The 22,820-nt window shown below is 38.9% G+C and overlaps 1 protein-coding gene across 1 annotated transcript in view; it reads right to left on the bottom strand.

Moving 5' to 3' along the window:
• The window catches only part of LOC122811200 (EF-hand calcium-binding domain-containing protein 4B-like), a 1,881,211-nt gene that overhangs the window by 837,729 nt on the left and 1,020,662 nt on the right, over window positions 1–22,820 (bottom strand). The window lies entirely within an intron of this gene.

Below are 22,820 nucleotides of genomic sequence, written 5' to 3'. Positions count from 1 at the left end.
TTTTACACTTCAGAGCTGTGACTAAAATAGGCCCATCACGGATAAGTCTACCACCCCAGTTTACAAACACACATATGCACATCTATAAATACATACATGCGCACATAAATAAATACAGCTTCTTAACTTTTCTAATTTACATTATATATTTTCAAACATTAAAAAATGTTAGTAATTCTTAGGGGTTTGTGAAAAATGCCAGTTGATACAATACACAGAGAAGATTAAACCTTTAACCCTAAACTACAAAGCACACCCTTTTTCTCTTATTCTTTTTCACTACTATGAAAGACCACACTCTTGATCCTCAAATCAAGATTGTGATGCTTTATTTCCCTACAGGCTCTTCAGTTCGCTAGTCCAATATTTACTCCTTAATTCTACAGTATTGTAATGAAGTCTGCCCTGAGTTCTTGGAATGATCTTTTCATCCATTTAGACTGAACCCCCCCCCCCAACATTATTTAAAAATGTTTACTCTGACTAATAACAAAAGTGAGGTTAAATCAGAAACAGACATATGGGTTTAATTAGGAAATAATCAAATACTAAAAAGACATTTTTGGTGGACCACATTATGATGCCCCTAACCATCAAAATACCTCAAAATCAGCAGCTACCCATTCATTATGGGTCACGGATACAATGACTCAGAAATGACATCACCATCCCTACCACCAACTGAGAACTCTGTTTGTCAAGTGGCAGTATTAATCTTAAATTTAACACTAAACATGATGCATAAAAAACAAAAAAAACAAAACAGACACAAAATATAACACGGATCATAACCATAATGTTTGGAGACAGGCTAGGCTTAGGGCTGTGGTTAAGGTATACCTTTTTATGAAGTCTTATCTACATTAAAGGATGTCTACTTAGTGAAGGCCTGTGTTTGTTTCAGGTGCCTGCCTAATCAATGCTCCCCAAGTCATAGGACTGGATTAGTGTTACCATGGATAATGAGGGCTGGGTTAGTTCCAAGAGGCACTCTGAGTGAAGATGCAGATTTACTCATGCGTATCTATAATGATTGCTTAAACTTAATCCTTACAACTGAGGTTAGTGTTCATGCTGTGGCTAATCTTAGTGCTGGAGTTAGGTTTAGACATTTTTTTTGCAAGTCTTTATTAAGGACATCAGTAATTATACAGCCATTAGGGACAGTATTTATAGATTCTGATAAGAAAATATAACAGATTAATTACTGCATATTGGGCAAATTGGACCACATCAGGGCTAGCCACCCAGTGGTGTAAACCTTGGCTCTAGATGATTGTCACTACTGAAGTGACGCACACCACAAGTGGAAAAATGGGAAAAGGGGGCAATGGATGGACGGACAGACAACCTGGCTGCTCATAAGCAGCTTTGAAAAGTATTTTCTAGTATAACACAGAAATCATAGGGTGCAGGTGTAAAAGTGAATGCCACAAGCTTTGTTTTAAAAAATAATAAAAACTGAACCAGTAGTCTGTTACTGTCTATTCTCCAGAAAGTCTAGGATTATGACAAACTCCATTCACAAACCATATTTACAGATCCAATTAGCTGTATCTGTCTTTGAAAGAAGCTTAGGGTCTTCTCCATTGTAATATTATATATATATATGACCTCATTACTACAGCTGTTAGAGCCAATGTGCGAGGTTATCACTTGATGCTGTTATTGTGAGTGGGTCAATGTGAAGAAAAAGGTCAAACATTGTATGGAAAATCCATAGCAGTCTGACACATCTTTTACAAAGACAGTTCAAAGTCCATGTTTCTTCAGGCAGTTATGTAGTTTATGTATGGAAGTAGCTTCTGAGTGCCCACAATGTGTACATACAGGTCTGCCACTGAATTCTTTTTCGCAATAATTTTACAAGAAACCATTATTCATCAAGGAAGAGCAGAATAGCTTTTCTACATAGGTGTGGTATTTTTAACAGGTAAATGTGCTGTGCTATGCAAGTACAATTAAGTATACTTGTTGTAACTGAACATGTATATATGCACGCACAAACTTCAGGATTAAGACCCTATAGACAATTAGATGCTTTCAGCCCATCTCAAGTTATTTCAGTATGTTACATATGGAAAGAAAGACTGACAAATCCAAGAACATAGACCTGATTTCTATAAATGTGTTGGAAATGCTACATATTTCCACTAGACCATAGCTGGTATTTCACATTGTGATTGTATATGTTGAAAGGTTGAACACTACCCTAACATTTAGTGTTTGAATAAGTTCTGTTAGATATGTATTTAGAGATTTATAATTGCATGTACTTCTGTTTGCTACTTAGATGCATATATACTTCTGTTGCTAGAATATATTTAGGATAATATAGTCAGTTAGATGCATACATTTCTGTTTGCTAGCATACATATATTAAAGCATTAAACTGTTCTCAGCTACGGCATTCATCATTGTAAATGCAACATGAATGTTCAGGTTCTGATACAGCTTGAGAAAAATGCTGATAAGGATAAGCTGAATGTTCAGTGTGTGGTAGAAGCTTCAAGGGAAACAGATAAGGACTCGGGTACAAGAATCAACAAACATCCTAGACTGTTACATGATTCACCTTGAAAGAGAACACAAAGGAGCTTATTAACAGACTGCACGACATCAAGTGCGAGTAGTATCGAAAGACCGAACATTCTCAAACAGGAAAAACTCCCTAAAAGTTTAATAAACAAACTGTATTATATCAGAAAATACTGAAGTAACGACATTGAAAGTTCCCAAAAGACTGCTTTCAGATGTATTTATGTGAGATCTGATTTTTGTTAGATCTGCTTAATGGAGAACACCTTTCATGTTGTATGAGAAACAAACTCGAAGACATTAAAGCTGTAAAACTGTACAGTGTTGTACGTGTTGTCTGTTATACAGACAAGTTATTTTAGTACTCTGCGCAAGAAAGATAATAATATACTGCTAAAATTATTATAATCTGCAAAGTTTATGTGCACTAACCAGACTTTGCTTTTTACAAGGCACTAAATCAGCAGCTAATCAGACTTTGGTTCCCGCACGCAAAAGCTGCTTTGCATTTATTTCTACTAGGCACCAATACAGAAACTGTAGTTGGCAGTTTTAGCAAGACAAGACAAGACTGACATTCAATCATTCATTTTTAAATAACTTTTCAAGTTCTCTCACTTATCTTATGCCAGATGTGTACCAAGATATTGAATAGATGTGCTGCCTAGTTGTAACACTGGACATACTCAAATTCATACTGCAGAACCTCAAACACCTTCCCTTTTATGGATTTTTAAGCAGCTTTCCCTTAAGATTCTAAAGGTCATTACTATACAATGCCAGCATCACAGCTGCTTTGTTAGGTACATGTGCTCCTGGTGTTGCTCTTTCTATCCTACTGTATATTGGAGGTTTTGCTCTGTCATAACTGGTGCAAAGCAAATCTTGGGTAGGACAAACTGATGTGTTACTCCTGTTGCTTGAGCTCTGTCCAAATGCAATGCCTGGCCAGCTAAGAGATCATCCGTAACTGTTTATTGATGGTGGGGATCTGCATGTAATTTTAGTTCGTGTTACTCTTCAAAATAATGGGAGATAAAGTCTCTTCCAACCACTCACCAAAAGAAAAGATTTGTTCCAGACTACTTTTGGTTAAGAATTATCAATGATTCTTACTGTGAGGTAACACAAACCTCAGATTTAAAAGTTGCCTGAAGACATTCAGTGGGAACTGGTTTGCTAGACATGCAAAAATGCACAACAGCCTTATTTATTGCAAAAAATTATTTTTTATTCTGGTTTAACTGCAGACCCCATGTGCCATTCTTCAGGCTTTGGCTCATAAGAAAGGATCATAAAGTTATTAGTAAAGAATAAGACTAGTGGTTATTCTATGTGCCATCCAGCCAGAAAGGCTCTGGTCTTAATTTAAGACCCAAGTAAAATTTTTGAAATGCCAGTAAGAAAAAGGTGGGGGACAATGAACAACCTTGCCTGATGCTTTTCTTTAGTGTAAAGTATATAGACAGCACATTATTAAGTCACTGATTCATCAGTTGTATAGTTTCTGAAGAGCATGTTGGATAGCTTCCAAAGATACTTCTGCCTCAGGATGGAGTCAAGTGACTTTTCAGAGACTATTAGTCTAGTGCAGTTGGTGCAATAACCATCCTAAAGCCTTGCATGTGTAAGCAAGGAGTCTGGAAGTGGTTGGTGTTCAACTGCACTTGTACAAACCTTACTTGATATTATGGTTAGTAGGACCTGTTTTCATTCTGCCAGTATCCTCTCAAAGACCTCAATGTTCAAATTAAGTAGCAAAATAGGTGTATAATTTTGCACATTTGTCACATCCTTGCCAGATTTAGGAAGGATCATGACAGTAGATACTTCTCAGGAGGGGGTTCACTCTAACTTCATTTTATAGCACCCTGCATAGGGTAAGTAGCAGTGTTATACAAGTGTGGACAGCACTTGCATAGTTTTGCAATTAGCCCATCCAGATCTGGGTCTTTTCCTTTTTTGACTAAGCTTCAGGGTCCTTTTTTTGCTGAGCTTTCTACTACAGAATTAATATGCAATATACTGCTGTGTCTTCTGTAAGGGGTGCTGATATTATTTTGGAATCCATTATCTGCTCTGAGCATGCTGCCTGGACACTAGTCAATAGTCCAGCCTGCTGGAATTTAAATTGCCAGAGGAACAGAAAATGTATTCAGTCTTCTGTGGGTGAAATAGGTGCTAAATGTCAGAAGGCCCACAGAGTTACTTATTGCCTTCTGGGATCAGAAATAGCACTTCACATTTGGGGGTGGTGTGTTCCCAGACCAAGTTTATCAACAAATTAATATCTCCTGCTATAAGGATGGAAGAATCGTAACATTTCCTGTTATCAACGGAAATAAAAAGGTCAGTAGCAATGACTGAATTTTCCTGATTATACCTGTAAATGTTTCTGATCGTTAATGAACTTGTAGCAGTTTTTAAATTTTACCCAAACTACTCATCTCTCTCCACAATAGCTAATATTCTAATCATTTTCACTCTAATGTAATTCTAGTAAAGATGGACACCCCCGTTTTTCAGGTTCATAAGTGATTACTAGGCTAAGGGCCCTAAGGGACATTTAAGCCAAGCCATACTTTCCCAAATATATCAGACAATTTGATAACCCATGGTAATTGTAAGAATTGGATAGAGGCTTGGACCATGTGTGGTCAAGCAATTGCAGGCTGTCCATAAGAGACACAAGTGCCAGAAGATGGGTACATCTCCAATTCCCAATCCACTGGTTCAAGTTATACTTGAATTTGGTTAAGGGAAGTACTTTGCTTCACATGGATGGGAAGCCTGTTCCAGAGAAGGGGTATTCTTTGAGACGCATACCTGTGCCACCAATATGTCTATTTATTTTGCAAATGTGGTTAAGTCCTTAGATCAGGTACTTTTGATGCTATATATTTGTGGATGTGCAACAGATCCATCAGAGTAGGATGCTTTGTAAGCCAGGCATAGATCACCTTCCAGCAGTCTGCAACAGACAGATTACAGAGATAAGGCTTTGAGTGAGGTCCATGTATGAGATGTCTATGCCATGCATTCTTTTGTGAAGAACCTGTGTGGATGTTTTAGTTGTTGGAAATGTCTGGTCAGGTACACAATATAGGGTGTACTGTACTCAATAACTGGTCTGATGAGGGCAGAGTATAGCGGAGCAATGACATACCTGGACCTAGATGCTGTACCCTTGCTTATAATCAACCTTTTTTTCCTGTTAGTTTAAATTACAAACTGAATAACCAAACTAGATCCTGCAAATAAACTTGCTATCCTTAACAGACAGTTTGTATTCCTAAGTACAACACATTTCCTCTATACGCAGTTTCACAATCAATTTTCTGCATTTGTATAGGGAGTTGAAACCCCCATAACATTTAAAGATATGGTATTTGACCACAGATTGGATTACACTTTCAGATGTAACATGAGAAGAACAAGTAGAGCTACCTGACTGGGTATTTTTGCTAGGTAACCACCCAAGACTGACAAAATAATGTAAATAGAATAGAACTCCCTATTGGAAGCTAGTAGTTGCCATCCTAGACACATTATTATGAATATACTTAAAGCCCAATTTCAACGACTGAGACATATTTGTAGGGATGAGGAAGAGTTTTGGTCAGAAAAAGTTAAAATGGAAAATAGGTTTAAAACATGGGGTTATGATATTGCCTTGGTTAGACAGGCTTGTAATTAGGTGGCTAGTGTTAAGAGGGATGGTTTGTTGAGGGTTGGATCCAGTAATGATACAGTAACTAACAGGTCTGGAAATCTTAGATTTATTACCATTTATGCAGTAATAGTTTTAAAATTAGGGAAGTTCTTGATAGATACTGATATATATTGAAAATGGATGATTTTTTTGACCAGTGTCTCAGTGATCATTGCCTATTTGGTTATCAAAAGGGCTAGAATATTGGGAGACACTTGTCTTAGTTTAAAAAGTGGAATATGGATAACAAGAAAATTAATGGGAATGTGGTTGTCAGTAGTGCTATGTGTGGTAATTGTGTCTACTGCAAAACTGTTTTGTGCACTAAATCTTTTACATCAGTCAATACACCTAAGGTATTTACTATTAAACACCTTATTACATGCAGTACTGAATGGGTTATTTACATGGCCATCTACCAGTGTGGAGCTTTTTATGTGGGCCAAACTTCTAGGGTGTTTAAGAGCAGGATTGCGGTACATATGAGTGACAAACTGTAAACACCCTAGAAGTGTGCTTTATAAACATAAACTGACACATGCTTCTGTTTATTTTATATTTGTGGGATTGGGTTGTGTCAAGGATATGGGATTCACCATCTCTTTTAAACATGAATTACTGGACTGTAAAGAGAAATTATGGATTGTGAATCTTGGGGTTATGTATAAGCCTGATCTGAATGAGATTAGTAGTGAAAAAATATTAAACATGAAGCATTATATTTGTATTTAAATGGGTTGGTGTTTTTTGTAAAATTAGGGGACTGCTTCTTTAAACTGAGGCCCTTTAAACGTATCGGAAGTAGAACTTTGAATTGCACTGACGGCACTATTGGGGAAACCGGTCTGCTGCTGTAAGCCATGTTAGTTTGGAGGCTTTTGTGTAGATTTGAAGAAATGTTTTGTTTCTGTATTCTTTTGCATTAAAATATTGAATTTGAATTTGTATTTTCAGAGTGCTGGAGTCTTTTGCAGTAATTGTATTTTGAACTCTGCTGCACCCATATGTTTCGGGCACCTGATTTTGTTGTTGCAGTTATGTGTGTGTGTGCGTGTGTGTGTGTGTGTGTTATTAGGGGATCAACTTGCTAATTATTTTCTTATTGCTCCCTCTTGCTGCTCCTCTTGTACCCTCTAAATTCTTTCTACTTACTCCTCCTTTTATTTCCTCCCTTCCTGATTTCTTTCACTCTTTTTACCCCTTCCTCTGTAGACTATTTCTTTTGTCTTCACATCCAGTTCTAAGAACAAGACATGCCATTAGACAAATTTTAACATATATTCACATCTAATATTCTTCATAATATTGCTTCTGCAATAATCATACTCCATGTTTATTCTCTCAGTTGTTTCTGCTGTTGTCACTATAACTTGTGTACTATACTTTTGTAAGACCAACAGTTATATCTGTCAGTGAAATTAATGATACTATGATCTCTTTATATTTCATTTTGTGTTTATGCACCCGGGTTGTGCTTGAAAAGGGTCTATGGAGTAGTCCACCATCCCAGCTAAAATTTCAAATAAGTAAATGCACCTGAACAGTTTCCAACAAATCTGTTAGCAGATAAGCAAACCCTTAAGATTATAAGTAATGATAAATCAAAGGTCACTTATGATGACACACAGTGGAAAAGCTTTGCAAAGCCACTATCTCTCCTACTAAGGTGTTTAGCACAAATTGCATATTGGCCAGATACTACATGATGAGCTTCCTGCAGTCCTCTGAATAAATGCAAACAAAGTGACCATCATAATGGAAGAGGAGGAGTCTCTAACAAGCCTAGAATTAACACCAAAACAAAATGTGTCCATAACCCATACAGAATGCAAAACATTCTGGAAACCAATGTTTATGTTACCAGTGACTCAACCTTGGGAAAAATGATACACACTCATGTTGGCTTTGTACTTAACAAATTACTATCATCTGTCTTCCAGATGTTTAGGGAAGTCACAAATGGGAAAAATGCTGCAGGACAGACTTGACATGGTAATCATGCATATGGGAGTAAATTATCTTCAAAGGCCTTTCTTCTCTGACATACAATGCGATATTTTGAGATTTTATATATCCTCTCAAGTCTCGTAAAAAATTCCTTTCTGAGTTCCTGCCCTGACCAAAAATGACACCAATACACACAAAACTCAAACACTGACTTAATGGCTAAGATCTTGGTGGCTATCCAGAGGGATCAATGCCCAATGACCTTAGATGACATGTATGAATTAACAGGCTGCTCTGTACTTGGTAATCAGCACCTCCTTCCCAGGAAAAGTAGATACTGAATCCTTTTCCATCTTCATATTTTTTAAGGTTTTTAAAGTTTCAGCTTTACCACCCTGGTGAGGGTGCATTAATTAATGGCAGTATATTAAATAAAATAGTGGGTACCCTTGAAATGTTCCTTTTCTTTGAGTCCCAGAAATGAGTACTTTTACTGAACCTGGTTTACATACCCTAACTGCATACCAAATAATGACTTATTCTTCATTTTATCATTATATAACCAACAAACTTGGCATTGTTAGTTCAATTTATGTGAAAAATAACAGCTAAAAAAAAAAATAAAACACATTACAGTTTTACACTATCATTAAATTATATGATAGGGTATCACACAGGATGAATGTCAATAAACAAATTAATATGTTTTATATATTAAGAATTTTAAAATACAAAAATAGAGAATGTTTTCACCCAGAGAATGATTAGCTGAACAAACTTGCAGTTCACAGAATAAAAGTGAGCAACTGCTGCGTGAACTTGTAAATGGTATCAACCTGGAATGCAATGTCCAGTCTTCACGGGATCTAATAATACAATTTTTATATTACCAGTTATGGCCTCCCCTAGACACTCTTGCTGATATTCTTTTGCAGAGTCCCCACCACAAAGATGTGTGCTTCCAATACAAAACAGTGACAAAAAAAACAAAATTTTTTTGATTTTTCATGAGAATTACAACAAAGTCAATGAAATCCTAAAAAAAATGAGAAACTGTTACTGACTCCTTCAAAGAGCTGACAAGATAACAGACTATCATAAACTCTTGTTTAAAAAATCAGCCGTTCCTAAGCACAAATTAAAAGACAATTTCAAAGATGAATGCCATGGTAAGCTTATATAATACATAAACCATAAAATAGGAAAATATAGCTCCTGCTCTTCATGAAGGGTACAAACTCTGAAAATAAATATGGGCTAAATGAAACTGAACAGAAACAGAATTTTACTAACAATGAACTTTTTACACTCTTGGGTACGTAGGCTTTCTACAACTGTATTAAGAAATTCAAAGCACATAACGAAGAATGCAGCTTACCAACAGATGTTCACTTAACATAAAACAATAATTAATGTACACAAAGTTTGTAATAAGCTTAAAGCCAAGAAATTAAAACAAAAAAGAAAATACTACCGCTAAGGTTTCTGACAATCTTCCTGTTAGTTTTCTTAAGGTTAAGGTTAACCAAGTTAAACCTTTATATACAATATTTAAAATATTCAAAGGTGTGATAGAGATAGAGAAGGATGTCCTCACACTCATTGCTGCAGTACTCTTAACATTCAGGATTCCCTGCCATGAAAGCCTGTTATCCGGCCAGTATACCAAAGACTTCCTGTTGCATTTAAAGGTACACCTGAACATCACTCACACATTCCTTGCATAAAGGTGACGTTCACGTTCAGACTTAACATAAACAGAACTTGTTTGCCACCAGTCCAAATGCATCTTTTCGCCATTGGTCTGTTTACCTGCATCTGTTTTGCCAGTTGAAGGCATTTTCATTCTCCAGTGATTACCTACGTCTGTTTGAAGTGCAAATTAAGTGTCCTGTTTTTTTTTTTTTTTTTTCTCTTGCTTTTTTATGCTCCTTGGGATTAATATCCTCCAGGAAGGATAAATGCCAGTGTGGGACACGACCACCATGACAAGTATCTTTTTTTGTCTAGAAGCTTCTCATGACCGTACTCCTTGTTCTATTTGCCAGGCGTTCATTCTGAAAACCCTTCGCAGTAGACTTTCTTCCCTTTCCTTCTATCTTGAGAACCAGCATCTTCAGCTTCTTGCTAAAGATACAATGGATGCAATCTCCCATCCTGAAGATCAGGCTTTAGGGAAGAAGAAGGTGGAAAAGGTACAACAAGAATCTTCTGCTGTCCAGCTTCTCCCAGGATTTTCTCCTAAGGTCGTTACAAACCCAGAGGCTCACCCAGTTGTGTTGTTGGATTCCTCTACCGCAACTGTGTTGGAGGCTGGTGAGTAACTGGCAGCAATTCCAATGAGGCTTTGTAGGCATCTGTCTTGGATGTTCAGGGGGATCCACTGTTGACTTTTTCTGAGGGGCCTAGGGGAGTTCCTCAGATTTTAGTTGGAGAAGAAGTTCCTACTACTGTTCTCAACTACCATCCTGAGTCTGTGTCTTCTCAGTTTTTTGGAGGGGCTGTTCCCTTAAAAAGGAAACAAAAACTTAAACATGTTTCTTCGGCTCCTAGGATCCTCAAAGTGAATGGCAGGCTTTCACTCAGGGGCTATTTTCTGCTTTAATGTCTTTAAAGCTTCCTAAAGGGGTTTCACTTCCTGCTCCAACTTGGTCCTCTACTCCCCTTAAAAGGCCTACAGAATAGGATGCTTCTGAGACTGAGTTGGGTTCTGATGATGAATACCTGACCTGTTCTACTCAAATTCCTTCTCATTTGCACTATGGATCAGAGGCGGATGAATCTATTAGTCCTGATCTTCCTTTTCAGGAAATTTCCTTTGAGGATATGCTCTCTAGGATGATGTATTTTTAAGTGGGATTGTGCTCAGGTGTTTTATATCCATGGGAGGTACTAAGAGTTGCTACAGTTGGAGTCTCGTAAACCTGCGGCTATTCCTCCTGTTTTGGCTGCTTTGCTGGATGTTTTTTTACAATGCTTCTTGTGCTCTTGATTATTTGCCCCCTGCTTCCAAGAAGCTTGATAGGTTTTATAGGGTGCCTGAAGATTCTTTATTTTTGTATAAATGCCCTGCTGCCGACCCTTCTGTGGCCTCTGTAGCCTCTGATAAGTCATCTCAATTGATTCCTTTGCTCAGGTTATTGCCTTCTGACTAGGATAGCAGAACCATGGAATGGCTGGGTAAGAAGGTTTATACTTCTGCTACCTTAGGTTTTCGGGCTATTAATTATCAGACCCATATGCCTAGGTATGTGTTGGCTCTTGTTTCTCAGGCCTGTAAACTTATTGATTTTCATGAGTCTGAGGGTAAAACTTCTGTTCTTTCCTTGTTAGGGACTTCTTCTTATGTCAATCATCATTGTATTAAATGTAGATATGATGCAGCAGATGCCTCTTCAGGGGTACTGTTTTTGGTTCAGTCATGAGGAGATATTCTTGGCTTAGGCTCCAGCCTCTACATGATGATATTAAAGCTAAGTAGATGGATGCTCTCCTGGATTCTAAACTTTTGTATGGGGAAGCTGCTGCTGGTTTGTTTAAGTCCCTTCAGGATAAGGGTAAGGCTTTACAACAGTTTAATCATGCTTTTGTTTCTCTTGTGTCTAAATTTCAGAGAAACTATCACACTAAGCCTGGCTTTGTTCATACATTCCTGCCCTTCCCCTAAAGGCAAGAAGAGTAGCAAACGGGCTCCTCCTGCTAAGTCTACTCAGGTTTCTGGGTTTCCAGAAGCCTTCCTTTCCAGGCAACCCAGGTGCTGTCTTGCCTATCCATCTCCTCCTAGCCAAATTCTCCTTCCTCCATCTTTCATTTGCTCTTCCTACTTGGCATCAGATCACTCAAGATTCTTGGGTTCTGTCAATCATTTGTCAGGGGTGCCTCATGGTGTGGAAACCCCACCCTTCTTTTTTGGGCATTCCTCAGCCTCCCCAGGAACAGCTTCCCATTTTCCCAGAGGTTCTTTAAATTCTCTTGACTTAGGGTACTATTCAAGAGGTGCCTATGTCCCAAAGGGGAAAGAGTTCTACTCCAAGCTGTTTCTAGTACCAAGAAAAGAGGGCACTTGGAGACCTATTCTAGACCTCTCTCAACTAAACATTTTTTAAAAGTGCCTTCCTTTCGGATGTTATCTCTTCAGGTTCTGTTTCCTCTCCTGCTCCCTCAGGCCTATATGTTGTCTCTGGGTCTCAAGGATGCTTATCACCATATTCCAGTCCATCCTCTTTTCAGGAAGTTTTTACATTTCACTGTTTCTTCCTGGCATTTTCAGTTTTCTGCTTTGCCCTTTGATCTTTCTGCTGCCCCCAAAGTGTTTACCAAATGCCATGCTCCTGTGATTGCTTTTTTTGCAGACTTCAAGGGATACAAATATTTCCTTACTTAGATGATCTGTTGACTCAGGCATCCTCTCCATAGACTCTCTTACATCTTTGTTTAGCCATTTCCCTTCTTCAAGGCTTGACAATAAATTTCAAAAATTCTTCTCTGACTCCAAAGGATCATGTATTTCTGGGTTGCAGGATTCAGTTGGTGCCAATGATTGCATTACTGCCCCGTCTGAAGGCCTTAACTCTCATTTCTTTCTTTCATACTCTCCTTCCTTTGGCTTATGTTACCACCAGGGAATTTCTGAGACCTCTGAGTTTCATGGCACCCACAATTCCAGTGCGCCCTCTGGCTGAACTTCACAAGAGAATGTTTCAGTGGTTTCTGAAGTCACTGTGGCTACAACATGCACATCCTCCATACTTTGTAGTTCCTGTTCTTCCTCGTCTCAGACAGGAACTTCACTGGTGGATTTGACAGTTGTCTCTCAACCCAGGTATACCTTTTCATCTCCCTTTTCCCTCTCAGGCATTGTTCACAATGCTTCAGATATGGGGGCAGGGGGGTGACTTGGCTCCCTAAAGGTACAGGGAGTGTGGTCATCTTGCCACCGAAGGGAACACATCAGTGTCAAAGAGATGAGAGCTCTTCTGCTGGTCCTTCAGGCCTTTTATCCTCTTTTTTTTCTCCAGGGCCTATCAAGGTCTTCACAGACAATACCACAGTGATGTGGTATATCAACAAACAGGGAGGGCCGAGGTCCTACCTTCTTTGCCTGTTGGCACTTCTGGCATGGGATCTTGTTGTATCAAGTGACTCTTCAGGAGGTTTATATCCCTTCCAGGCAGAACATTATGGCAGACACTCTGAGCAGGTCCTTAAATCAGTGTATGGATGCTTCACAGGGATGTGTTTCTGGACATTATTCAGCAGTAGTGTACTCCTCAAGTGTATCTTTTTGCTTTCCCTCTGAATAGACAACTTCCTCTGTTTAGTGCCAGAGTCCCAGGTCCTCTGGTATGGAAGGTGGACACCCTCTCATTTTCTTGGAAGGGGATATTTCTTTATGCATTTCCTCCCCTTCCTCTCATTTCGAAATTGCTGCTCAAAATTCAGCAGAATGCTCCCAAAATCTTGTTGGTGACTCCCTTTTGGCTGCAACAGCACTGGTTCCTTCTACTTCTGCATCTAGCCAGGGGCAATCATCATAAGGTGGATCTAATCACACAAGACAAGGGCTCTCTTATCCATCCCCACCTGTCCATGCTTCAACTGACTTTGTGGGTAACAGCATTTTGATTCCTCATAGACGCCTTTTTTTGAGGATGTGCTGCAGCTGCAAGTTCTGCAGGTGGTCAGGAAACCTACTACTAGGAAATCCTACTCATCCAAATGGAAAGGTTTTCTATTTGGTGCATGTATCTTAACCTGAACCCACTTACTGTGGATGTTCCTTTGGTTCCCTCTTATTTGTGTGAGTTACTCACTGCTGGTTTGGCCTATTCTTCTATTAAGGCTCTGCTTGTTTGCCTTTAACTCCTCTTTTAGCTTCTAGATGTGAGGTTAAACAATTTCTCAAAGGCATCCTTAATATTACACCTCCCAGGAAGCCTGTTCCTCCCCACTGGGAGCTTAATTTTGTTTTGGAGAAATTGACTCGGGTTCCTTTTGAGCCTGCTGTTTCAGCTTCCTTGCAACAATGTTCTTGAAAGGCTGCTCTGCTGTTAGCTCTTACATCTGCCAGATGGGTGTCTGAGTTGCAGGCCCTTATGGCTTGTCCTCCTTTTTTGATTTTTCATGAGGAGAGGGTGTCCTTATGCATTAATCCCTCCATTATGCCCAAGGTGTTTAATGAAATTTCCCTTAATCAGTCTATTAATCTGCCTATGTTTTTCCCCTCTCCTCAATCTGAAAGTTAGAGGGTGCTGTATACTCTGGAGGTGCATAGGCACCTCAGAATTTATTTGGATCAAACTAAGGCTATTCGAAAATCTGATCAGTTTGTTTCTTTTCATCCTAGATCTTTGGGTCTAGCTGTATCCAAGCAAACTATTTCTTCTTGGATTTCTAAGGCTATTTCCTTTTGTTACAAATTTCATGGCAAGAGATTTCCTTCTTCAGTCGAGGCTCATTCTACTAGAGTGGGGGCTTCTTCTGGTGCTTTTTTCAAGGGCTTAGATACTAATTTTATTCTTGAAGCAACTGCCTGGTATTCTGTGCATACCTTTACTAAGCTCTACAAGTTGGATGGTATCTCTAGAGCTAGGGCTGGTTTTGCTAGGGCCATTCTCCATGGCTTCTTAGGGGCCTCTTCTGTGCCTTCCCCTCCCAAATTTCCTTTTGAGCTTTGGCACTCTACCATGTTCAGAATACTGCAGCAGTGAATGTAAGGACATAGTACCGTTGTGTAAAATCTTACCATAATGGTAGATGTCCTTGCCTTCACAGCTGCAGTATTTGCTCTCTCCCTCCCCCTAGTCCTTTGCCTTCCTGGATGCACAAATTACCTCCTGAGCTCCTTGGACTGGTGCTCCTAGTGGGGCAATCAGTTCTGCTTATGGTAAGCCTGAACGTCACCTTTATGCCCTATGGTATGCAAGGAACATTTGAGTGATGTTCAGGCATACATTTAAATGCAACAGGAAGTCTTTGGTATACTGGCCAGATGACGGGCTTCCATGTCAGGAAGTCCCGAATATTAACAATACTGCAGCAGTGAAGGCAAGAACATCTAGCATTATGGTAAGATTTTACACAATTGTACTTTCTATACTAAAAACTGGCATTCATTTCAAGCCAATAATCAGGGATCCGTACACTGTCATGCATATTATGCAAAGCAATGTAAAAACCCTTTTACATGATGTTATTTTAATTTATTTTTAAAACCTATATGACTCATAAATTAGTAATTAAAAACACAGACTCCACACAGTTGCACAAATTAAAGCAATCAATGTAAAGATGCATAAACAAGGACGGGGAATATTGAAAGATGGCCAATCCCAGGGAGTGTCACCACACCAACTGACCCACCCCCAGGACGGCCACCTCCCTACACTTGCACATTGTATTCTGGAATATAAATGTAAGTCAATTTACCATTCCATTTGAAATGAGCAAGCAGCACATATTTGCCCTACTAGAGAAGATAAAAGACATTTTTACCTACCTGAGGCTTCTGGTGTATTATTTGAAAACAACCTATGGGTTTCAATGACTGAAATCTCTAACTCTACTGAGAAGGACAAAAAGTCCACTGGCTAAAACTTCATAGTCCTCACATGAGATCCTGCCAGCATCCCAACAGTGAGTGAAATATCCTACCTGATCAAAACTTTTTTTTAGTAGTAAGTGATCCTATAACACTGAATGGTGTGCTTCAAAAACTTTGAATGGTATTCTTTTAATGCTTGAAAGTTTAATTAACACACGCTTAATGAATGTAGGCTACAATAAGCGACAGCTATTTGCTCTGACCACTGGTCAAAGGTTCCTTTCCCCCCTATTTTACTTGAGCATTACCAATACCCCCTCCTTATACTGTTAGCCCATTGATAACAGTCACTAAAAGGTGCTCAATATAAGGTGAATACTTCAGTTATGCAAAGCAATGGGAGTATAATGATGGAACTAAATACATACAGATTTATGGACTTACTACTCTGTGACCCTCTCCAATATGATGACTTTACATCCACAAATACATTACTCTGTGTAGGAGTACCACAACAATCCGTATATGGACAGATACTGTTCATGGTATTCATGTCTAACTTCACAGTGATTAAAGCATTTGGATTAGTAAATTCACAGATGACACTAAATTTGTAACTCAGTTAATGATCAAGAAAAATGAAAATGTTTATGTGGAAGGAACGCTATCTGTGGTCAATAAGAAATTATATGGATTTTAACACCATAAAAGCAAAGGCATTGCATTTTGGTAAAAACAATCCATGTCACCCTTATACCATAAAAATATCATACTAAACAGAAAAGAAAGATAAAGGACTTAAGAATAATTGTAGACAGGGTGTTCATGTACAGAGAAAATGGCAAATAATAGCCAGGAAGTGGTGCATGATTATAAAGGACATCTTAAGAAGTCTATCTAGTAGAGATAAAACAGCTTTACTCACAGTTTTTAAGGCAGCAGTGAGACCTACTACTGAATATTGAGCAACAGCCTGTGTCTATAACGATTCTCAGTGCTGCAGACTGGAAAGAATACAAAGATATTTCACAAGGCAAACTGATAAGGTTACATACCTGAGTTATGAGAACAGACCAGCCTGGTTCACATGGTACTCAAGTCACTTATAGATTGGTTGTGGGTGGGGTGGATCTAATATTAATGTATATATGTGTAAATAACAATGGCTTAACAAAAGTATTATGAATGAATTCAGGTTGTATTGATTGGAAGTTGTAATTAATTACATATTAATGAATAATCGTGTCTGTAATACTATTTTAAGGGGAAGATTATTTCATGGAAGAACTGGCAAGTTTTGGAATAGATTACCACTAGATATTAGAAGTGGTGGAAGCCTTGAGGTTTTCAAGAATATAGTGGATAAACAATTCAATAAAATGTATACAGTTATTCTACGATTTATGTAAGGCCTCCTTAGAGTTTGAAACAGCGAACACCGGATTAAACATCCCCACTAACCACTAAATTAAACACCTACTAACATATGTTAACAATTGGTTTATTTTGTCATTTAGATCTCATATCTTTATTGGTGAGACTAACTCTGGATAAGGGTCTTACTATAAACAAAGGCTGCTTGGATTTGGACCACAGTTCCATATAAAGGCACTGCATCTAACAGCATAATCTGTATAAATATACAAGTTGTTCAGTGTGCCAAATGAATGTTAAAAAATAATGCAAGGAGTAGATACAATTTTTTGTGAATCCTGTGAGACTAGTCAGTGCTGTCCCACAGGGTTTTGTGCTGGGACCACATATATGTGTGGTAGGCTCCACTTCTGATTCTTGAAATACTGACATATCGAATTTCAGTATCTCGAGACCAGAATACCTAAACTGCAGTTGTCCGAAACTGCATTTTATCGAATCTGAGTTTCCCAAATATGTAGTAGGTATTGTGTGGTCTGTTTTACATGGTGTGCTGTCCCTGTAATGGTTCGTGGTTTCCAGGTTGCATGGCAGCCGATGTGTATTTTATTTACGGACATTCAGGGAGGCTTGTATTTTCTAAGGGTTTTGGCTAGAACTCTGGTTTCATTTAGGTTTTGGTTAAGATTTATGAGTTGATTAAGGCTGGTAGGTGAGTGTGTGTGTGAGTAAGTGTTGAAAGTGCTGATTTTGTACATTTGTTCATAGGTAGATACTAGGCTATCTGCCTGAGGGTATTTTTAAGCCTAGTCAGAGTGTGTCGGCTTTCGCTGCTCCATTGATTAACTGAGCCTCTGTCAAACAGAGCCAATGAAGTGATCCCAGGGGTGTATTTTCTGTTACCCATCCACCCGTCAAGGTTTCTCTTGAAGAGTGTTAGTGAGGGGCTCTGCCTAATGTAGTCAGGAATTTTGTTCCAAAGCATGGAGAGTCTCTGCGACAGGAATCTATCCTTCCAGCATGTTATATTTATTGTTGTGGAGATGTTTAGCTCACTAGAGCACATGGGCTCGCAGTGACTTGGATTTCTTTAGGTGGAGCATGTCCATCAATTCTGAGTTGGACATGGCTTTGTAAGTCAGGCAGAGATCACCTCTGAGTAAGCGCTATGCCACTGAGTGCAGCCGGAGTTTTTCAGTTGGGCGGCTGCATAGGACATATGTTTGAGGCCAGTAATCCTCTTGGCGAGGTACTTTTGTGGTCTTTCCAGCTGTTGGAAGCATCTTGTGAGGTACATCCCAAATGGGGCATTGTACTCTATGATGGGTCTGATGAGAGACAAGTAGAGAGGCACTATAACCTCTTTATTTCTAGATGCGAACCCTTTAGTAATTAGATGGGCCACACAGAAGGATTTCCTAACTACTTTGGCAATATGATTGTCAAAGGAGAGATTACTATCTACCTGGGTCACTAGATCTCTTATTACCTCTTCTGCATTAAGGGGGCTGCCATCTCTATGGTAATTCATGGGTGTTTTGTTTTTCCCAAATGGGATGACTATGCATTTTTTGGCATTTAGCTTGAGGTCATGACTTTGACACCAGGTGTCCGTCTCAGTAAGGCCCTTTTGGAGGATGTCCGTGTCAGCCGCAGAGTCAATTATGGCTCCCAGTTTGAAGTCATCGGTGAACTTGGTTAGCCATAGTCCTCCAGTGTTTGCCTGTACTTCTGAGAAGTATATGCCAAACAGTAGGGGTCCCAGGACCGAGCTTTGTAGGACACCACTTTTGACTGGTTTAGAGTTGGACCTGGAGCCCGCTATTCTTACCGTGTGAGTGCTGTCTGTAAGCAAGTTGGCAACCCATCTCGTGATGTAAGGGTTGATGTTAAGGCTGGTGAGTATTTCTGTAATACCAGAGTGGGGAATGGTGTTGAAAACCTTGGCGAGATCAAGGTAGGCTGTGTAAACCACCTTTCCCTCGTCTATGGCCTTGGTGACTGTCTCGAAGAAGTCAGCCAGGTTTAGTAGGCATGATCTGCTCTTAACAAAGCTGAACTGGATCAAGTCAAGTGTTTGGAGGTTCCCAATGTCTTTGTTAATGAGTTCCATGATGATGCGCTCCATAGCCTTGCAAACCAGGCTAGTCAGGCTTATGTGGCGATAGTTACCAGGGTCAGTTGTGGCCCCTCCTTTGTGGAGCGGAATAACCGTTGTTATGCGCCATTCTATGGGCACGTAGCCTGTGGAGAGGCTGAGGTTGAGAAGCGTGTTTAGGTTGGGGGGGTTAGTTCATTCTGTAGTGTGTGTGTGTGTGTGTGTGTGTGTGTGTGTGTGTGTTTCTTGTGGGTATAAGTGTGACAATATTCATTGGGATTGTAGAGCACCTAAGAGTAGGTTAATTGTTTTATTCATGTTAGTGTGATCTCAGAATTGGTATATATAAGTTGTGGGGGTGTGGGGGAGCTTGCCCCCTTGCTTAAACATAAGGTAGTGTTATGTCGGGGGAGGGTTTGATCTTTCATTCTTTTTTTTTAGTGTATTTTCGTTTTTGTGGACTTTAGCTATTCTGGTCTCCAGCTACTATTTCGAGATCCAGAAGTGGACTTGTGTGGTATTCTTTTCTGATCTTATGGGAGGAAAGGTCCTAACGCTTACCATGCACAGCACTGCAAACCTAAAAATATAGTCATATCCTTTGGCTATGTGGAATAGCCACAAGAATGATTGGCTTAAAAACATACTTGGTGCAACATCCACTTATCTTTGAAAACCAAGAATTGCAGTACAGTAAGTTTATATATTAAAAAAAAAAAAAAAAAAAAAAAGACAATCATTCTGAGTACAAGACAGATGGACAACCAAAACTGACAGAATATTGAATTAAGTATGCAAGAAAAATATGGGATGATAAATTCAATTATGAGCAAAATGTAGACATGAGTGACACCAAGAATTGTATGTAGTTACTCATTTCATACTCAAAGCTATGTGATTTTAAAAGTGGGAAGTTATAATTCCCTCCTTTAGTCTCTCTGACCAAGGAAATCATTAAATATAATGAATGCAATACTACATTCTACAATTTCAACAGTAAACTCACAACTTACTTGGTGAAATTTCAAAGGTTAGTCTATAAAACATATGCAGGTGGAATAGAGGATTTGTAACCTTCTCTCAGTAGCATGCTACTGCATGATTCAGTCCTCTTTGAAAGTTTGAGCATATAGTGTGTAGTACAAATGCTATGGAATTTTACCTCTTACTAAAAACTAACAGTACTAAATGCAGTGATGGATATATAATAAGATGTTTGCATGGACATTTGAATAAACTTTCTTCAAAGAAAGCAGTTCATTATCCAGTTTTAGAAACACACCAGATGTATATAGGGATACTAAGGAATTCAAATATGTGGAAAAATGCATATGAGTTTCCAGAAGGTTGCCAAACCATAAACCTGTGAATATGATACTAGCTCTCCGCTATCTGAAATCAAGTGCTGGAACACCACCTCCAGATATTTTAATCTGTTAAAACCTGTGAAAGAATTTTCTTTCTTTTACTTTTCCTCATCACAACAATGACTCACCACTCATGCCCATATCTCCAGTTCCATGATACGTCTCTGGTCACAGATCATTCCTCAGAGCTAAAGAATGAATGGAGTTAGTCTTGTAAAATGTTCCATTAATGCATTCAGGATAATGACATGTTGTCATGGTAGCACAGTGAATAGTACCGTCATCTCACAGAAGGAGGTTCTCTGGTTTGATTCTCAACTGGGGTGCCATCTGTTCAGAGACTGCATGCCCTCCCTAAGTTCAAGTAGGTTTTCAATGGGGGTTCTAGTTTCCTTCCACATTCTATACATATGAAATAGGTGGATTGGACACTCTAAATTGGCTTTAGGTGTGGAGTGTGCATGCTTGGTGGAACAACTGCAGCAGAGCCAGCTAACCAATGATACGAACATTGGCTCTAGATGATTGTCAATGTTAATTTGACACCCTGATCCCATGTGCAAAAATGGGGAAAAGATATTGTGGATGAATGGTTGGATACTGACATGGTGGCAATACCACTGGTATTATACAGGACTGTGGTGATACAGCAGTAGATGATTCCTGTTATGAAGCTCTCAATAAGCAAGTCAATCTGTGTACCCATTCTCAACTGTGGTCATGAAATTTGGATAGTGAATGAAAGGATGAGACATGCTGTAGGTGAATTCAACACTCCAAATTGGTCCTAGGCATGAGTGTGTGCATGTTTGTGCCTTCTGTGGAAGGCTGGGCTTGCAACTCAACACCGTAAAACTCCACTGCTAATCATGAGCAGATAGGTGATCCGCTGTGGTGACCCCTAAATGGGAAAAGCTAGAAGAAGAATGAAAAGATGAGATAGACCATGTATACAAGTGGTTTCCCTCCCAGTGTCACTGTGCTCTGTCTCTGTGAAAGGGGAATGGGGTTGGTATAATGGTTAAGGTCTACCTCAGAGATACAAGGTTTGATTCTGACCTATAGTTATTGGCAAAGCTTATAATAGTCTGCTGACTTATATCCAAGTATTTATCTATAAACCTATAACAGAATAAAGAGATGGTGGGATTTTGGAGTATATCCACTTACCTTCTGAACTGTAAAGATCTTCACTAAATGCTCAGATTTTTGTCTTATATTTTGGTCTATTTCTCATAAATACATGGTTTCCAAATCTTTGAAAACTGAGTCAGTAAATAATGATATACATTTAAGTTTCAGACTCCATATCCCTCAGAAAATCCATGCAAATGCAAAACCTACTACTCTAGCAACTTTGTGAGTTTATAACAGCAATATTTAAAATTTGTCCCTGACTTTGGGCCTTTGTTGCCCCACTAATTTCAGCTTAGCCCAGATTTCTTAGCTTACAGGCTGAGAGGTAGTGGAGCCACTTAAGATGATCTGGGCATCTAGGGAGGAAGCTCCCTGGCTGCCTCCCATGTGAGGTGCATCAGGCATGGCCTACTGAGAGACTGTCCTCATCAAACCCAGAATCATTTGGAGCGATTATATCTTTCAGCTGGCCTGAGAGTGTAAAGGTATTCTCCTGGTGAAGTGAGAGATGACTGCTGTAGATATGCAAGTCTGTCCAGTGCAACTTGCTGTGACCATGACACTCCATAGGATAAGCTGTTTAAAAAATGGAAGGAAGCACAGAAAAGGTGGCTAGATGGATTCAACGGCAAAGCATGGAGACATGTTATCACACTTATCTGTAAACAATGTTAATGTCATATTTTATTTTAATGGATTTAAGTGAACATTTCAAATATGTGACATAACTAGAGCCCACTGTAATTTTTTTTTATTTTGCCATCCATCTCTTCATGAACACCTGGACTATCATTAGTTACTTTTATTTCAAATGACAGTTTTACAGCTAATGTACAGAATCATTTGTCAAAATATGATCACTTCTTATGGGTCTTTTTATGACATAATGCTATAAGATGATATAGGCATAACTGCAGAAACCAGTAAAGTTGTTGGATGGCTAACTTTTGTAAATGTGATTTCTAATTTTGACTGTCTCTGAAATTCTGTACAAAAACTTCTAGTAAGGTTCCTCTTTCAGAGGATAACACAGCTGTGACAAGTATATTTCCCAAATGTATTCAAAATGAGTTCTCACTATGATGAAATGTAATTTTGCTGTCA

The sequence above is a fragment of the Protopterus annectens genome, chromosome 9.part0, assembly GCF_019279795.1.
Source record: "Protopterus annectens isolate FY-2018-M chromosome 9.part0, PAN1.0, whole genome shotgun sequence".
NCBI classification, from domain to species: domain Eukaryota; kingdom Metazoa; phylum Chordata; order Ceratodontiformes; family Protopteridae; genus Protopterus; species Protopterus annectens.
Note: the sequence above shows the minus strand (reverse complement) of the source record. Positions and strands in the feature narration are given on the sequence as shown.